This window comes from Arachis hypogaea, chromosome 6 (assembly GCF_003086295.3).
Source record: "Arachis hypogaea cultivar Tifrunner chromosome 6, arahy.Tifrunner.gnm2.J5K5, whole genome shotgun sequence".
NCBI classification, from domain to species: Eukaryota; Viridiplantae; Streptophyta; class Magnoliopsida; order Fabales; family Fabaceae; genus Arachis; species Arachis hypogaea.
The window spans coordinates 74,699,408-74,715,370 of NC_092041.1; the positions used below are offsets into that span (position 1 = coordinate 74,699,408).

Consider the following 15,963-nt stretch of genomic DNA (forward strand, 5'->3'; position numbering starts at 1 on the left):
AAGTAGTTATCTCTTGGATTCTTTAACCGGAATCTTCGTGGTATAAGCTAGAACTGATGGCGGCATTCAAGAGAATCCGGAAGGTCTAAACCTTGTCTGTGGTATTCTGAGTAGGATTCAATGATTGGATGACTGTGACGTGCTTCAAACTCCTAGCAGGCGGGGCGTTAGTGACAGACGCAAAAGAATCACTGGATTCTATTCCGGCCTGACCGAGAACCGACAGATGATTAGCCATGCTGTGACAGAGCATAGGAACATTTTCACTGAGAGGATGGGAGGTAGCCATTGACAACGGTGGAACCCTACATACAGCTTGCCATGGAAGGAGCCTTGCGTGTTTGATGAAGAAGACAGTAGGAAAGCAGAGATTCAGAGGACAGAGCATCTCCAAAACCTCAACCTATTCTCCATTACTGCAAAACAAGTAATCATTTCATGTTCTTTTGTCTTTCACAATCAATCCTGATAATTTCTGATATCCTGACTAAGATTTACAAGATAACCATAGCTTGCTTCAAGCCGACAATCTCCGTGGGATCGACCCTTGCTCACGCAAGGTATTACTTGGACGACCCAGTGCACTTGCTGGTTAGTTGTGCGGAGTTGCAAAAGTGTGATTGCAATTTCGTGCACCAAGTTTTTGGCGCCGTTGCCGGGGATTGTTGAGTTTGGACAACTGACGGCTTATCTTGTTGCTTAGATTAGGACTATTTTATTTTTGTTGGTTTAGAGTCTTTTGGTTGAGTCTAGTTTCATATTTTAAGTTTGGTGTCAATTGCATGTTTTTGTTTTTCTTTTAATTTTCGAATTTGCATGTTCTTAGTCCCTTTTTGATTCATAAAAATTCTAAGTTTGGTGTCCTCTTTGTGTTTTTCCCTTAAAAATTTTCGAAAATTAGTGTTTGATTTTCTAAAAATTTTAAGTTTGGTGTCTTTTTGTTTGTTTTTCTCTTTCCTCTTTTCAAAAATCAAATCTTTTTCATAAAAATTTTTCAATCATATCTTTTTAATTGCTGTTTTCAAAATCTTTTTGATCGACTAATTGATTCAGTTCTCAATTGGCTTTGATCTTATTTTCTTTTTGATTTTTGAATTTTCACTTTAATTTTCTTTTGTTTTATTTTATTTTTTTTCGTTTAATTCAAAAAAAAAAACAAAATATATCTATTTGCAATCCATTATGGATCTAAGTGGGATTGATCAGTCCAAAAGGACTCTGGGGTCATATGCTAACCCCATTACAGCTGCATATGGGAGTAGCATATGTACACCTCCCATCAAAGCAAGCAGCTTTGAGCTAAATCCTCAACTCATTCTCATAGTGCAGCAAAATTGCCAGTATTCCGGTCTTCCACAGGAAGAACCTACTGAGTTTCTGGCACAGTTCTTACAAATTGCTGACACAGTACATGATAAAGAGGTGGATCAGGATGTCTACAGACTATTACTGTTTCCATTTGCTGTAAAAGATCAAGCTAAAAGGTGGTTGAATAACCAACCTACAGCAAGCATAAAGACATGGAAACAGTTGTCAGACAAATTCCTGAATCATTTTTACCCTCCAAAGAGGATGACACAGCTAAGGTTGGACATCCAAGGCTTTAAACAAGAGGATAATGAATCCCTTTACAATGCCTGGGAGAGGTATAGAGGTATGCTAAGGAAATGTCCCTCTGAAATGTTTTCAGAGTGGGTACAGTTAGACATTTTCTACTACGGGCTTACAGAAAAAGCTCAGATGTCTTTAGACCACTCAGCTGGTGGATCTATACACATGAGGAAGACAATTGAAGAAGCTCAAGAGCTTATAGACACTGTTGCTAGAAACCAATATTTGTACTCTAGCAATGAGTTCTCTCCAAAAGAGGAAGTCATGGCAGTAGTCATTGACCCTAGTCCTCAAGAACAGATAATTGAGCTTAATCAACAATTGCTCCTGATGACAGAACAGTTAGCAGACTTTAAAGAGATGCTCCATGAAACTAAAGTTGCTAACAAGAGCATAGAACTGCAGTTGAATCAAGCAAAACAGCAAATATCTAAACAGATAACAGAGGAATGTCAAGCAGTTCAACTGAGGAATGGGAAGACACTGAATAACACTACTCAGAAGAGCAAAAAGCCAAACAAGGAACAATTGACAGAGGACAACCAAACCACTGTGCAAAATCCCTTTGAGGACAGTAAGAGCCCAGAGAGGAATGTTATTGGCGTTCAAACGCCAGAAAGGGAAGGAAAGCTGGCGTTAAACGCCCATTTCTTGCCCAGTTCTGGCGTTCAAACGCCAGAAAAGGGGGAAAAGTTGGCGTTAAACACCCATTTTCCACCCAATCCTGGCGTTCATACGCCCAGGGATGATCAGACACCTGAAAGTGCTGACAGTAATCCCTCTAACAAGGCTTCTTCAACCACTTCTGTAAGGAATAAACCTGCAGCATCTAAGGTTGAAGAATATAAAGCCAAGATGCCTTATCCTTAAAAACTCCGCCAAGCGGAACAGGATAAGCAATTTGCCCGCTTTGCAGACTATCTAAGGACTCTTGAAATAAAGATTCCGTTTGCAGAGGCACTTGAGCAAATACCTTCTTATGCTAAGTTCATGAAAGAAATCTTAAGTCATAAGAAGGATTGGAGAGAAACTGAAAAAGTGTTTCTCACTGAAGAATGCAGTGCAGTCATATTAAAGAGCTTACCAGAAAAGCTTCAAGATCCAGGAAGCTTTATGATACCATGCACATTAGAAGGTTCTTGCACCAAGACAGCCCTATGTGATCTTGGAGCAAGCATCAATCTAATACCTGCATCCACTATCAGAAGGCTTGGGTTGACTGGAGAAGTCAAACCAACCCGGATATGCCTCCAACTTGCTGATGGCTCCATTAAATATCCATCAGGCATAATAGAGGATATGATTGTCAAGGTTGGGCCATTCGCCTTTCCAACTGACTTTGTGGTGCTGGAAATAGAGGAGCACAAGAGTGCAACTCTCATTCTAGGAAGACCTTTCCTAGCAACTGGACGAACTCTCATTGATGTACAAAAAGGGGAAGTAACCTTGAGAGTCAATGAGGATGAGTTCAAGTTGAATGCTGTAAAAGCCATGCAGCATCCAGACACACCAAATGACTGTATGGTCGCTGACATTATTGACTCTCTGGTAGAAGAGATCAATATGGCTGAAAGCCTAGAATCAGAGCTTGAGGACATCTTCAAGGATGCTCAAACTGATCAAGAAGAACCAGAGGAAGCAAAGGAATTTTCGAAAATTCCTCAGGAGGAGGATAAACCTCCCAAGCCTGAACTCAAACCACTACCACCATCCCTGAAATATGCATTTCTGGGAAGAGGTGAAACTTTTCCAGTGATTATAAGCTCTGCTTTAAATCCACAGGAAGAGGAAGCACTGATTCAAGTGCTAAGGACACACAAGACAGCTCTTGGGTGGTCAATAAGTGATCTTAAGGGCATTAGCCCAGCTAGATGCATGCACAAGATCCTGTTGGAGGATAATGCCAAACCAGTGGTCCAACCACAAAGGAGGCTAAATCCAGCCATGAAGGAGGTGGTGCAGAAAGAGGTCACTAAATTACTAGAGGCTGGGATTATTTATCCTATTTCTGATAGCCCCTGGGTGAGCCCTGTCCAAGTTGTCCCCAAAAAGGGAGGCATGACAGTGGTTCATAATGAAAAAAATGAACTGGTTCCTACAAGAACAGTCACAGGGTGGCGTATGTGTATTGACTACAGAAGGCTCAATACAGCCACCAGAAAGGATCATTTTCCTTTACCATTCATAGACCAAATGCTAGAAAGACTAGCTGGGCATGACTATTACTGATTTTTGGATGGCTATTCAGGCTACAACCAAATTGCAGTAGATCCTCAAGACCAAGAGAAGACAGCATTCACTTGCCCTTCTGGCGTGTTTGCCTACAGGAGGATGCCTTTTGGTCTGTGCAATGCACCTGCAACCTTTCAGAGGTGCATGCTCTCTATCTTCTCAGATATGATAGAGAAATTTCTGGAAGTCTTCATGGATGACTTTTCAGTATATGGAGATTCATTCAGCTCATGTCTTAATCATCTAGCACTTGTCCTGAAAAGATGCCAAGAGACTAACCTGGTTTTAAACTGGGAGAAATGTCACTTTATGGTGACTGAAGGAATTGTCCTTGGGCACAAAATTTCAAGCAGGGGAATAGAGGTGGATAAGGCAAAGGTAGAGGTAATTGAAAAGTTACCACCACCTGCCAATGTTAAGGCAATCAGAAGCTTTCTGGGGCATGCAGGATTCTACAGAAGGTTTATAAAGGATTTTTCGAAAATTGCAAAACCTCTGAGCAACCTGTTAGCTGCTGACACACCATTTGTGTTTGATACACAGTGTCTGCAGGCATTTGAGACCCTGAAAGCTAAGCTGGTCACAGCACCAGTCATCTCTGCACCAGATTGGACATTGCCATTTGAACTAATGTGTGATGCCAGTGACCATGCCATCGGTGCAGTGTTGGGACAGAGGCATAACAAGCTTCTGCACGTCATTTACTATGCCAGCCGTGTTCTAAATGACGCACAGAAGAACTACACAACCACAGAAAAAGAATTACTTGCAGTGGTCTATGCCATTGACAAGTTTAGATCCTATCTAGTGGGATCCAAAGTAGTTGTGTACACTGACCATGCTGCTCTTAAATACTTACTCACAAAGCAGGATTCAAAACCCAGGCTTATAAGATGGGTGTTGCTTCTGCAAGAGTTTGATATAGAAATAAGAGACAGAAAAGGGACAGAGAACCAAGTAGCTGATCATCTGTCCCGAATAGAACCAGTAGCTGGGGCGTCCCTCCCTTCTATTGAGATTTCTGAGACTTTCCCAGATGAGCAACTCTTTGCCATTCAAGAAGCTCCGTGGTTTGCAGATATTGCAAATTATAAAGCTGTGAGGTTCATACCCAAGGAGTACAGCTACGTGCAGAGAAAGAAGTTAATTTCAGATGCCAAGTACTACCTTTGGGATGAACCATATCTCTTTAAGAGATGTGCTGACGGAGTAATCCGCAGATGTGTACCCAGAGAAGAAGCACAAAAGATCCTATGGCACTGCCATGGATCACAGTATGGAGGACATTTTGGAAGTGAGCGAACAGCCACTAAAGTCCTCCAATGTGGCTTCTACTGGCCTACTCTCTATAAAGATTCCCGAGAGTTTGTGCGTAACTGTGACAGTTGCCAAAGAGCTGGTAACCTGCCTCACGGATATGCCATGCCTCAACAAGGGATATTAGAGATAGAATTGTTTGATGTATGGGGAATTGACTTCATGGGGCCATTCCCACCATCATACTCAAACACTTACATTCTGGTGGCAGTGGACTATGTATCTAAGTGGGTAGAAGCAATTGCTACACCCACTAATGATACCAAAACTGTGCTGAAATTCCTCCAGAAACACATCTTCAGCAGATTTGGTGTTCCTAGAGTACTAATCAGTGATGGAGGCACTCATTTCTGCAACAGACAGCTATACTCTGCTATGGTTAGATATGGAATTAGCCACAAAGTGGCAACTCCGTATCATCCACAGACAAATGGGCAAGCTGAGGTCTCTAACAGAGAACTAAAAAGAATCCTGGAACGGACTGTGATGGCCCGAAGAAAGGATTGGGCAAAGAGCTTGGATGATGCTCTGTGGGCATACAGAATAGCATTCAAGACTCCTATAGGAACCTCTCCATACCAACTGGTCTATGGGAAGGCCTGTCATTTGCCTGTGGAACTGGAACATAAAGCCTACTGGGCAACCAGATTCCTAAACATGGATGCACAGTTAGCTGGTGAAAAAAGACTGCTCCAGCTAAATGAGCTAGAGGAGTTCAGATTCAATGCCTTTGAAAATGCAAAAATTTATAAGGAAAAGGCAAAGAAATGGCATGACAAGAAGTTGTCAACCAGAGTCTTTGAGCCAGGACAAAAAGTCCTGCTCTTCAACTCTAGGCTCAGACTGTTTCCAGGAAAACTCAAATCCCGGTGGAGGGGTCCGTATGTGATTACAGGAGTGTCACCATATGGATATGTTGAACTTCAGGATATTGATTCTGACAAGAAGTTCATTGTTAATGGACAGAGAATCAAGCATTATCTTGAAGGCAACTTTGAGCAGGAATGCTCAAAACTGAGACTTGAGTGATTCTCAGTGAAAGTCCAGCTAAAGACAGTAAAGAAGCGCTTGCTGGGAGGCAACCCAGTCATTAGGAAGTTGTATGAATTGTTCTTACAGAGGCAAGTATCAAAAATGAAGGAATTCACAGAGTTACAGAAGGATTCAGCTCAAAAATCAGAGAAAAAGAGCTTACTGGCGAAAAAACGCCAGTAAGGGGCATTTTGGGCGTTAAACGCCAGAATGGGTACCATTCTGGGCGTTTAACGCCAGGAATGGTGCCATTTTGGGCGTTAAATGCTAGAATGGGCACCATTCTGGGCGTTTAACGCCAGGTGTGCAGCATCCTGGGCGTTCAGAAAAACGCCCAGTGATAAAGGATTTCTGGCGTTTAACGCCAGCCAGGGCACCTGGCTGGGCGTTAAACGCCCAAAAGGGGCACCAAATGGGCGTTAAACGCCAGAATGGGTGCCATTCTGGGCGTTTAACGCCAGAAAGGTGGGGGGACCACAATTTTGTTTTCAACTCAGATTTTTTCAAACTTTCCTTTTCTTTCCCATATTTTTCTACAAAAATACATTTCAATCTCTCATCATTCACTTTCAAATTTTCAAAATCATTCTTCAAATCATTCAAATCATTCCCAAATTTTGTTCAAAAAAAAAACTCACCTTTCTCTCAATTGCTTTCCATATCTTCTCAAATCTCTTTTTAAATTTCTTTTTTTTTTCGAAAACTCCCCTCCCCACCTTATAAATACACGTTTGGCTCCCTCTTCCCACCACACCATTCGAATTTCCTCTTCCTCTCTCTCTCTTCTCTTCTTTCTTTTCTTTTGCTTGAGGACAAGCAAACCTCTAAGTTTGGTGTGCTTTTCCGTGATCACTAAGCCAAGATTCATCAAGATCATGGCTCCTAAGGGAAAACAAACCAATTTAAGAGGAAAGAAAGAGAATAATCCAAAGAATCTTTGGAATCAAGAGAAGTTCTTAACCAAAGAACATGAAGACCATTATCACAAAATAATGGGTCTGAGGTCAGTGATCCCGGAAGTTAAATTTGATCTGAAAGAAGATGAATATCCGGGGATCTAAGAGCAAATTCGAAACAGAGGATGGGAAGTTCTAACCAATCCTGAAATAAAGGTTGGAAGGAACATGGTTCAGGAATTCTACTCAAATCTGTGGCTAACAGATAAGCAGAGAATGACTGGAACTGCTTACCATACCTACAGAACCATGGTCAGAGGGAAAGTTATGTACTTCCATCTGGACAAAATAAGAGAAATCTTCAAACTACCTCAACTGCAAGATGATCCTGAATCCTTTAATAGGAGGATGGTGAGAGCAGATAAAGGGTTGGATCAAGTTCTAGAGGACATATGCCTCCCTGGAACTAAGTGGATAACCAATTCAAAGGGTGTCCCAAACCAACTCAAGAGGGGAGACCTCAAACCAATTGCAAGAGGTTGGCTAGACTTTATTGGGCGTTCCATATTGCCCACTAGCAACCGTTCTGAGGTCACCATCAAGAGAGCAGTGATGATTCATTGCATTATGCTTGGAAAAGAAGTGGAGGTTCATCATGTGATTGCTTGTGAGATCTACACAATTGCAAATAAGAATTCCACTGAAGCCAAATTGGCTTACCCAAGCTTGATCTCCTTGCTCTGTAAAGAGGCTGGGGTGAAGATGGGAGTAGATGAGTTCATACCCATTGAGCACCCAATCACCAAGAAGTCAATGGAAGGACAAATGCAAGACAACTTTATCAAGAGGAGAGCGCAGGAATTCCTCCCTGAATTCCCAAGAATTGACTACTGGACCAGCCTAGAAGCATCTATCACCAAGTTGCAAGAGACTATGGAGCAACTGAAGGAAGAACAGCAGAATCAGAACTGCATGCTCTGCAAATTGCTGAAGGAACAAGAGAAGCAGGGGCGTGAACTCCAAGAGTTGAAACGCCAAAAGCTCTCCTCTCAAGCTGAGGGAGCATCCACTTCTCAAAATCAAGGTTGTTGAGTCCTAACTCTGTGAAAACCTCTATCATTAGGAGCCTATGTTTTTGCGTTTTTTTTTTCTTTTGTTTTGTTTTCTATTTTTATTTTTTCTAGTCTCATCTTATATTTATCTTTGGGTCTTGTTCTTAATTCATAATTAATAAAATTGAAATTTTAAGCCTTAAAGCTATGAATGTCCTATGAATCCATCACCTCTCTTAAATGAAAAATGCTTTAATCACAAAAGAACAAGAAGTACAGGATTTCAAAATTTATCCTTGAAACTAGTTGAATTAGCTTGATGTGGTGACAATACTTTTTGTTTTCTGAATGAATGCTTGAACAGTGCATATGTCTTTTGAATTTGTTGTTTTGAGAATGTTAAAATTGTTGGCTCTTGAAAGAATGAGGAAAAAGAGAACTGTTATTGAGGATCTGAAAAATCATCAGATTGATTCTTGAAGCAAGAAAAAGCAGTGGAAGGAAAAAAAAGAGAAAAGAAAAAGAAAAAGAAAGAAATAAAGTTGTGATCCAAGGCAACAAGAGTGTGCTTAAGAACCCTGGACACCTCTAATTGGGGACTCTAGCAAAGCTGAGTTACAATCTGAAAAGGTTCACCCAATTATGTGTCTGTGGCATGTATGTATCCAGTGGTAATACTGGAAGACAGAGTGCTTTGGGCCACAGCCAAGACTCATACACTAGCTATGTTCAAGAATCATTATACTCAACTAAGAGAATCAATAACACTATCTGAGTTCTGAGTTCTTATAGATGCCAATCATTCTGAATTTCAAAGGATAGAGTGATATGCCAAAACTGTTCGGAGGCAAAAAGCTACTAGTCCCGCTCATCTAATTGGAGTTAAGTTTCCTTGATATTTTGGAGTCTATAGTATATTCTCTTCTTTTTATCTTATTTTGATTTTCAGTTGCTTGGGGACAAGCAACAATTTAAGTTTGGTGTTGTGATGAGCGGATAATTTATACGCTTTTTGGCATTGTTTTTAGTATGTTTTTGGTATAATCTAGTTAGTTTTTAGTATATTTTTATTAGTTTTTAGCTAAAATTCACTTTTCTGGACTTTACTATGAGTTTGTGTGTTTTTCTATGATTTCAGGTATTTTCTGGCTGAAATTGAGGGTCCTGAGCAGAAATCTGATTCCGAGACCAAAAAGGACTGCATATGCTGTTGGATTCTGACCTCCCTGCACTCGAAGTGGATTTTCTGGAGCTACAGAAGCCCAATTGGCGCGCTCTCAACGGTGTTGGAAAGTAGACATCCTGGGCTTTCCAGCAATATATAATAGTCCATACTTTGCCCAAGATTTGATGGCCCAAACCGGCGTGGCAAATCAGCCTCAGAAATTCCAGCGTTTAACGCTGGAACTGGCATAAAACTTGGAGTTAAACGCCCAAACTGGCATGAAAGCTGGCGTTTAACTCCAGAAAAGGTCTCTACACGAAATTGTTTCATTGCTCAACCCAAGCACACACCAAGTGGGCCCGGAAGTGGATTTTTAAGTCATTTACTCATCTCTGTACACCCTAGGCTACTAGTTTACTATTAATAGGATCTTTTGACATTGTATCTGTACCTCATGACACTTTACACGTTTCTTTGTGTACTTTCCACAGCATGAGTCTCTAAACCCCATGGTTGGGGGTGAGGAGCTCTGCTGTGTCTTGATGGATTAATGCAATTACTACTGTTTCTCATTCAATCATGCTTGCTTCCATTCTAAGATAATACTTGTTCTTAACCCGGATGAATGTGATGATCCGTGACAATCATCATCATTCTCAACTATGAACGCGTGCCTCACAACCACCTCCGTTCTACCTTAGATTAAGTAGTTATCTCTTGGATTCTTTAACCGGAATCTTCGTGGTATAAGCTAGAACTGATGGCGGCATTCAAGAGAATCCGGAAGGTCTAAACCTTGTCTGTGGTATTCTGAGTAGGATTCAATGATTGGATGACTGTGACGTGCTTCAAACTCCTAGCAGGCGGGGCGTTAGTGACAGACGCAAAAGAATCACTGGATTCTATTCCGGCCTGACCGAGAACCGACAGATGATTAGCCATGCTGTGACAGAGAATAGGAACATTTTCACTGAGAGGATGGGAGGTAGCCATTGACAACGGTGAAACCCTACATACAGCTTGCCATGGAAGGAGCCTTGCGTGTTTGATGAAGAAGACAGTAGGAAAGCAGAGATTCAGAGGACAGAGCATCTCCAAAACCTCAACCTATTCTCCATTACTGCAAAACAAGTAATCATTTCATGTTCTTTTGTCTTTCACAATCAATCCTGATAATTTCTGATATCCTGACTAAGATTTACAAGATAACCATAGCTTGCTTCAAGCCGACAATCTCCGTGGGATCGACCCTTGCTCACGCAAGGTATTACTTGGACGACCCAGTAAACTTGCTGGTTAGTTGTGCGGAGTTGCAAAAGTGTGATTGCAATTTCGTGCACCACCTCCCAACAAGCGCTTCTTTAATGTCAGTAGCTTGACAGAGGACTCTCATGGAGCCTCACAGATACTCAGAGCAATGTTGGAACCTCCCAACACCAAACTTAGAGTTTGAATGTGGGGGTTCAACACCAAACTTAGAATTTGGTTGTGGCCTCCCAACACCAAACTTAGAGTTTGACTGTGGGGGCTCTGCTTGGCTCTGTTTTGAGAGAAGCTCTTCATGCTTCCTCTCCATGGTGACAGAGGGATATCCTTGAGCCTTAAACACCAAGGATTCTTCATTCACTTGAATGATCAACTCTCCTCTATCAACATCAATCACAGCTTTTGCTGTGGCTAGGAAGGGTCTGCCAAGGATGATGGATTCATCCATGCACTTCCCAGTCTCTAGGACTATGAAATCAGTAGGGATGTAATGGTCTTCAACTTTTACTAGAACATCCTCTACAAGTCCATAAGCTTGTTTTCTTGAGTTGTCTGCTATCTCTAGTGAGATTTTTGCAGCTTGCACCTCAAAGATCCCTAGCTTCTCCATTACAGAGAGAGGCATGAGGTTTACACTTGACCCTAAGTCACACAAGGCCTTTTTGAAGGTCATGGTGCCTATGGTACAAGGTATTGAAAACTTCCTAGGATCCTGTCTCTTTTGAGGTAGTTTCTGCCTAGACAAGTCATCCAGTTCTTTGGTGAGCAAAGGGGGTTCATCCTCCCAAGTCTCATTTCCAAATAACTTGTCATTTAGCTTCATGATTGCTCCAAGGTATTTAGCAACTTGCTCTTCAGTGACATACTCATCCTCTTCAGAGGAAGAATACTCATCAGAGCTCATGAATGGCAGAAGTAAGTCCAATGGAATCTCTATGGTCTCATTTTGAGCCTCAAATTCCCATGGTTCCTCATTGGGGAACTCATTGGAGGCCAGTGGACGTCCATTGAGGTCTTCCTCAGTGGCGTTCACTGCCTCTTCCCCCTCTCCAAATTCGGCCATGTTGATGGCCTTGCACTCTCCTTTTGGATTTTCTTCTGTATTGCTTGGGAGAGTACTAGGAGGGAGTTCAGTAATTTTCTTGCTCAGCTGACCCACTTGTGCCTCCAAGTTTCTAATGGAGGACCTTGTTTCAGTCATGAAACTTTGAGTGGTTTTGATTAGATCAGAGACCATGGTTGCTAAGTCAGAGGTATTCTGCTTAGAACTCTCTGTCTGTTGCTGAGAAGATGATGGGAAAGGCTTGCTATTGCTAAACCTGTTTCTTCCACCATTATTATTGTTGAAACCTTGTTGAGGTCTCTGTTGATCCTTCCATGATAAATTTGGATGATTTCTCCATGAAGAATTATAGGTGTTCCCATAGGGTTCTCCCATGTAATTCACCTCTTCCATTGAAGGGTTCTCAGGATCATAAGCTTCTCCCTCAGATGAAGCTTCTTTAGTACTGCTTGGTGCATTTCGCATTTCAGACAGACTTTGAGAAATCATATTGACTTGTTGAGTCAATATTTTGTTCTGAGCCAATATGGCATTCAGAGTGTCAATCTCAAGAACTCCTTTCTTCTGACTAGTCCCATTGTTCACAGGATTCCTTTCAGAAGTGTACATGAATTGGTTATTTGCAAACATTTCAATCAGCTCTTGAGCTTCTGTAGGCGTCTTCTTCAGATGAAGAGATCCTCCAGCAGAGCTATCCAAAGACATCTTGGACAGTTCAGAGAGACCATCATAGAAAATACCTATGATGCTCCATTCAAAAAGCATATCAGAAGGACACTTTCTGATTAATTGTTTGTATCTTTCCCAAGCTTCATAGAGGGATTCTCCTTCCTTCTGTCTGAAGGTTTGGACTTCCACTCTAAGCTTACTCAAATTTTGAGGTGGAAAGAACTTTGCCAAGAAGGCATTGACTAGCTTTTCCCAAGAGTCCAAGCTTTCTTTAGGTTGTGAGTCCAACCATGTCCTAGCTCTACCTCTTACAGCAAAAGGGAATAGCATAAGTCTGTAGACCTCAGGGTCAACCCCATTAGTCTTGACAGTGTCACAGATTTGCAAGAATTCAGCTAAAAACTGATGAGGATCTTCCAATGGAAGTCCATGGAACTTGCATTAGAGAAACTAATTGAGGCTTAAGCTCAAAGTTGTTTGCTCCAATGGCAGGGATAGAGATGCTTCTCCCATAAAAGTCGGGAGTAGGTGCAGTAAAGTCACCCAGCACCTTCCTTGCATTGTTGGCATTGTTGTTGTTTTCGGCTGCCATAGGTTCTTCTTCTTTGAAGATTTCTGTTAGGTCCTCTACAGAGAGTTGTGCTTTGGCTTCTCTTAGCTTTCTCTTCAAGGTCCTTTCAGGTTCAGGATCAGCCTCAACAAGAATGCTTTTGTCCTTGCTCCTGCTCATAAGAAAGAGAAGGGAACAAGAAAATGTGGAATCCTCTATGTCACAATATAGAGATTCCTTTAGGTGTCAGAGGAAAAGAAAAGTAGAAGACAGAAAAATTCGAACTTATCAAAGAAGATGGAGTTCGAATTTTGCATTAAGGAATAGTGTTAGTCCATAAATAGAAGGATGTGAGAAGAAGGGAAGTAATTTTCGAAAATTAAGTAAAAGATTTTGAAAACATTTTTGAAAAACACTAATTGATTTTCGAAAATGAAAGTGGAAAAGAAATCAAGTGATTTTTGAAAAAGATTTTGAAATTAGAAATAAAAAAGATTTGATTGAAAACTATTTTGAAAAAGATGTGGTTAAGAAGATATGATTAGTTTTAAAAAGATGTGATTGAGAAGATATGATTTGAAAAACATTTTAAAAAGATTTAATTTTGAAAATTAATGACTTGGCTAACAAGAAAAGATATGATTCAAACATTAAACCTTTCTCAACAGAAAAGGCAACATACTTGAAATGTTGAATCAAATCATTGATTGATAGCAAGTATTTTTAAAAATAGAAAGAAATTGATTTTGAAAACATATGATTGAAAAGATATGATTTGAAAAAGATTTGATTTTGAAAAAGTTTGAAAACTGAAAAAAAATCTGCATTAAAAACAAAATCTTCCCTCTTGTGCCATCCTGGCGTTAAACGCCCAAAACTATACCCTTTTGGGCGTCAAACGCCCAACCAGGTACCCTGGCTGGCGTTTAAACGCCAGTCTGTCCTTCTTCACTGGGCGTTTTGAACACCCAGCTTTTTCTGTGTAATTCCTCTGCTGTATGTTCTGAATCTTCAATTCTCTGTATTATTGACTTGAGAAGACGTAAATTAAAAATATTTTTGGATTTTTAATAATAAGGAAAAATCAAAATGCAACAAGAATCAAATAACAATGCATGCAAGACACCAAACTTAGCAGTTTGTATACTACTGACACTAATGAGAATGCATATGAGACACACAAAACACTCAAGTCAAGAGAATTTAAAGATTAGAGTAAGAAATCATCAAGAACATCTTGAAGATCACTAAGACACATGAATGAATGCATGCAATTAACACCAAACTTAACATGAGACACTAGACTCAAACAAGAAATTTTTGGCTTTTATGATTTTGTAATTTTTTTTTGGATTTTCGAAAATTAAGTGGAAAAAGAAAATAAAGGTATCAAAATTCTTAATGAGAATTTCAGGAATCATGCAATGTTTAGTCTAAGACTCCGGTCTAGGAATTAGACATGGCTTCACAGCCAGCCAAGCTTTCAAGGAAAGCTTCGGTCCAAAACACTAGACATGGCCAATGGCCAGCCAAGCCTTAGCAGATCACTGCTCCAAAAGCAAGATTGATAGAAATCAACATGCTCTTGTGATGATAAGTTGAAACCTCGGTCCAATGAAATTAGACATGGCTTCACAGCCAGCCAGACTTCAACAAATCATCATGAAACTCTAGAATTCATCTTCAAGAATTCCGAAAAAAAAACACCTAATCTAAGCAACAAGATGAACCGTCAGTTGTCCAAACTCAACAATCCCCGGCAACGGCGCCAAAAACTTGGTGGACGAAATTGTGATCACTACAACTTCGCACAACTAACAAGCAAGTGTACTGGGTCGTCCAAGTAATAAACCTTACGCGAGTAAGGGTCGATCCCACAGAGATTGTTGGTATGAAGCAAGCTATGATCACCTTGTAAATCTTAGTCAGGCAAACTCAAATGGTTATGAATGATGAATAAAACATAAAGATAAAGATAGAGATACTTATGTAATTCATTAGTGAGAATTTCAGATAAGCGTATGAAGATGCTTGTCCCTTCCGTCTCTCTGCTTTCCTACTGTCTTCATCCAATCCTTCTTACTCCTTTCCATGGCAAGCTGTATGCAAGGGTTTCACCGTTGTCAGTGGCTACCTCCCATCCTCTCAGTGGAAATGTTCAACGCACCCTGTCACGGCATGGCTATCCATCTGTTGGTTCTCAATCAGGCCGGAATAGAATCCAGTGATTCTTTTGCGTCTGTCACTAACGCCCCGCCCTCAGGAGTTTGAAGCTCGTCACAGTCATTCAATCATTGAATCCTACTCAGAATACCATAGACAAGGTTTAGACCTTCCGGATTCTCTTGAATGCCGCCATCAGTTCTAGCTTATACCACGAAGATTCCGGTTAAAGAATCCAAGAGATATCCACCCAATCTAAGGTAGAACGGAGGTGGTTGTCAGGCACGCGTTCATAGGTGAGAATGATGATGAGTGTCACGGATCATTACATTCATCAAGTTGAAGAACAAGTGATATCTTAGAACAAGAACAAGCGGAATTGAATAGAAGAACAATAGTAATTGCATTAATACTCGAGGTACAGCAGAGCTCCACACCTTAATCTATGGTGTGTAGAAACTCCACCGTTGAAAATACATAAGTGATAGTGTGATCATTGGTTTCGTCCCCAGAGAGGGAACCAGAAGAACCAAGATGAAAATACAATAGTATAATGTCCTACTTATAGAAAACTAGTAGCCTAGGGTGTACAGAGATGAGTAAGTGACATAAAAATCCACTTCCGGGCCCACTTGGTGTGTGCTTGGGCTGAGCATTGAAGCATTTTCGTGTAGAGACTCTTCTTGGAGTTAAACGCCAGCTTTTATGCCAGTTTGGGCGTTTAACTCCCATTTTGGTGCCAGTTCCGGCGTTTAACGCTGGGATTTCTGAGGGTGACTTTGAACGCCGGTTTGGGCCATCAAATCTTGAGCAAAGTATGAACTATCATATATTGCTGGAAAGCCCAGGATGTCTAGTTTCCAACGCCGTTGAGAGCGCGCCAATTCGGCTTCTGTAGCTCCAGAAAATCCACTTCGAGTGCAGGGAGGTCAGAATCCAACAGCATC

The 15,963-nt window shown here is 40.9% G+C and overlaps 1 non-coding gene across 1 annotated transcript; it reads left to right on the forward strand.

Annotated features, from left to right (window-relative positions):
- The first annotated feature begins 12,393 nt into the window (after positions 1 to 12,393).
- On the forward strand, positions 12,394 to 12,501 carry LOC112699862 (small nucleolar RNA R71). The gene has a single exon (XR_003152797.1). It is a non-coding gene; the product is annotated as a small nucleolar RNA R71 (small nucleolar RNA).
- Positions 12,502 to 15,963: the final 3,462 nt, after the last annotated feature.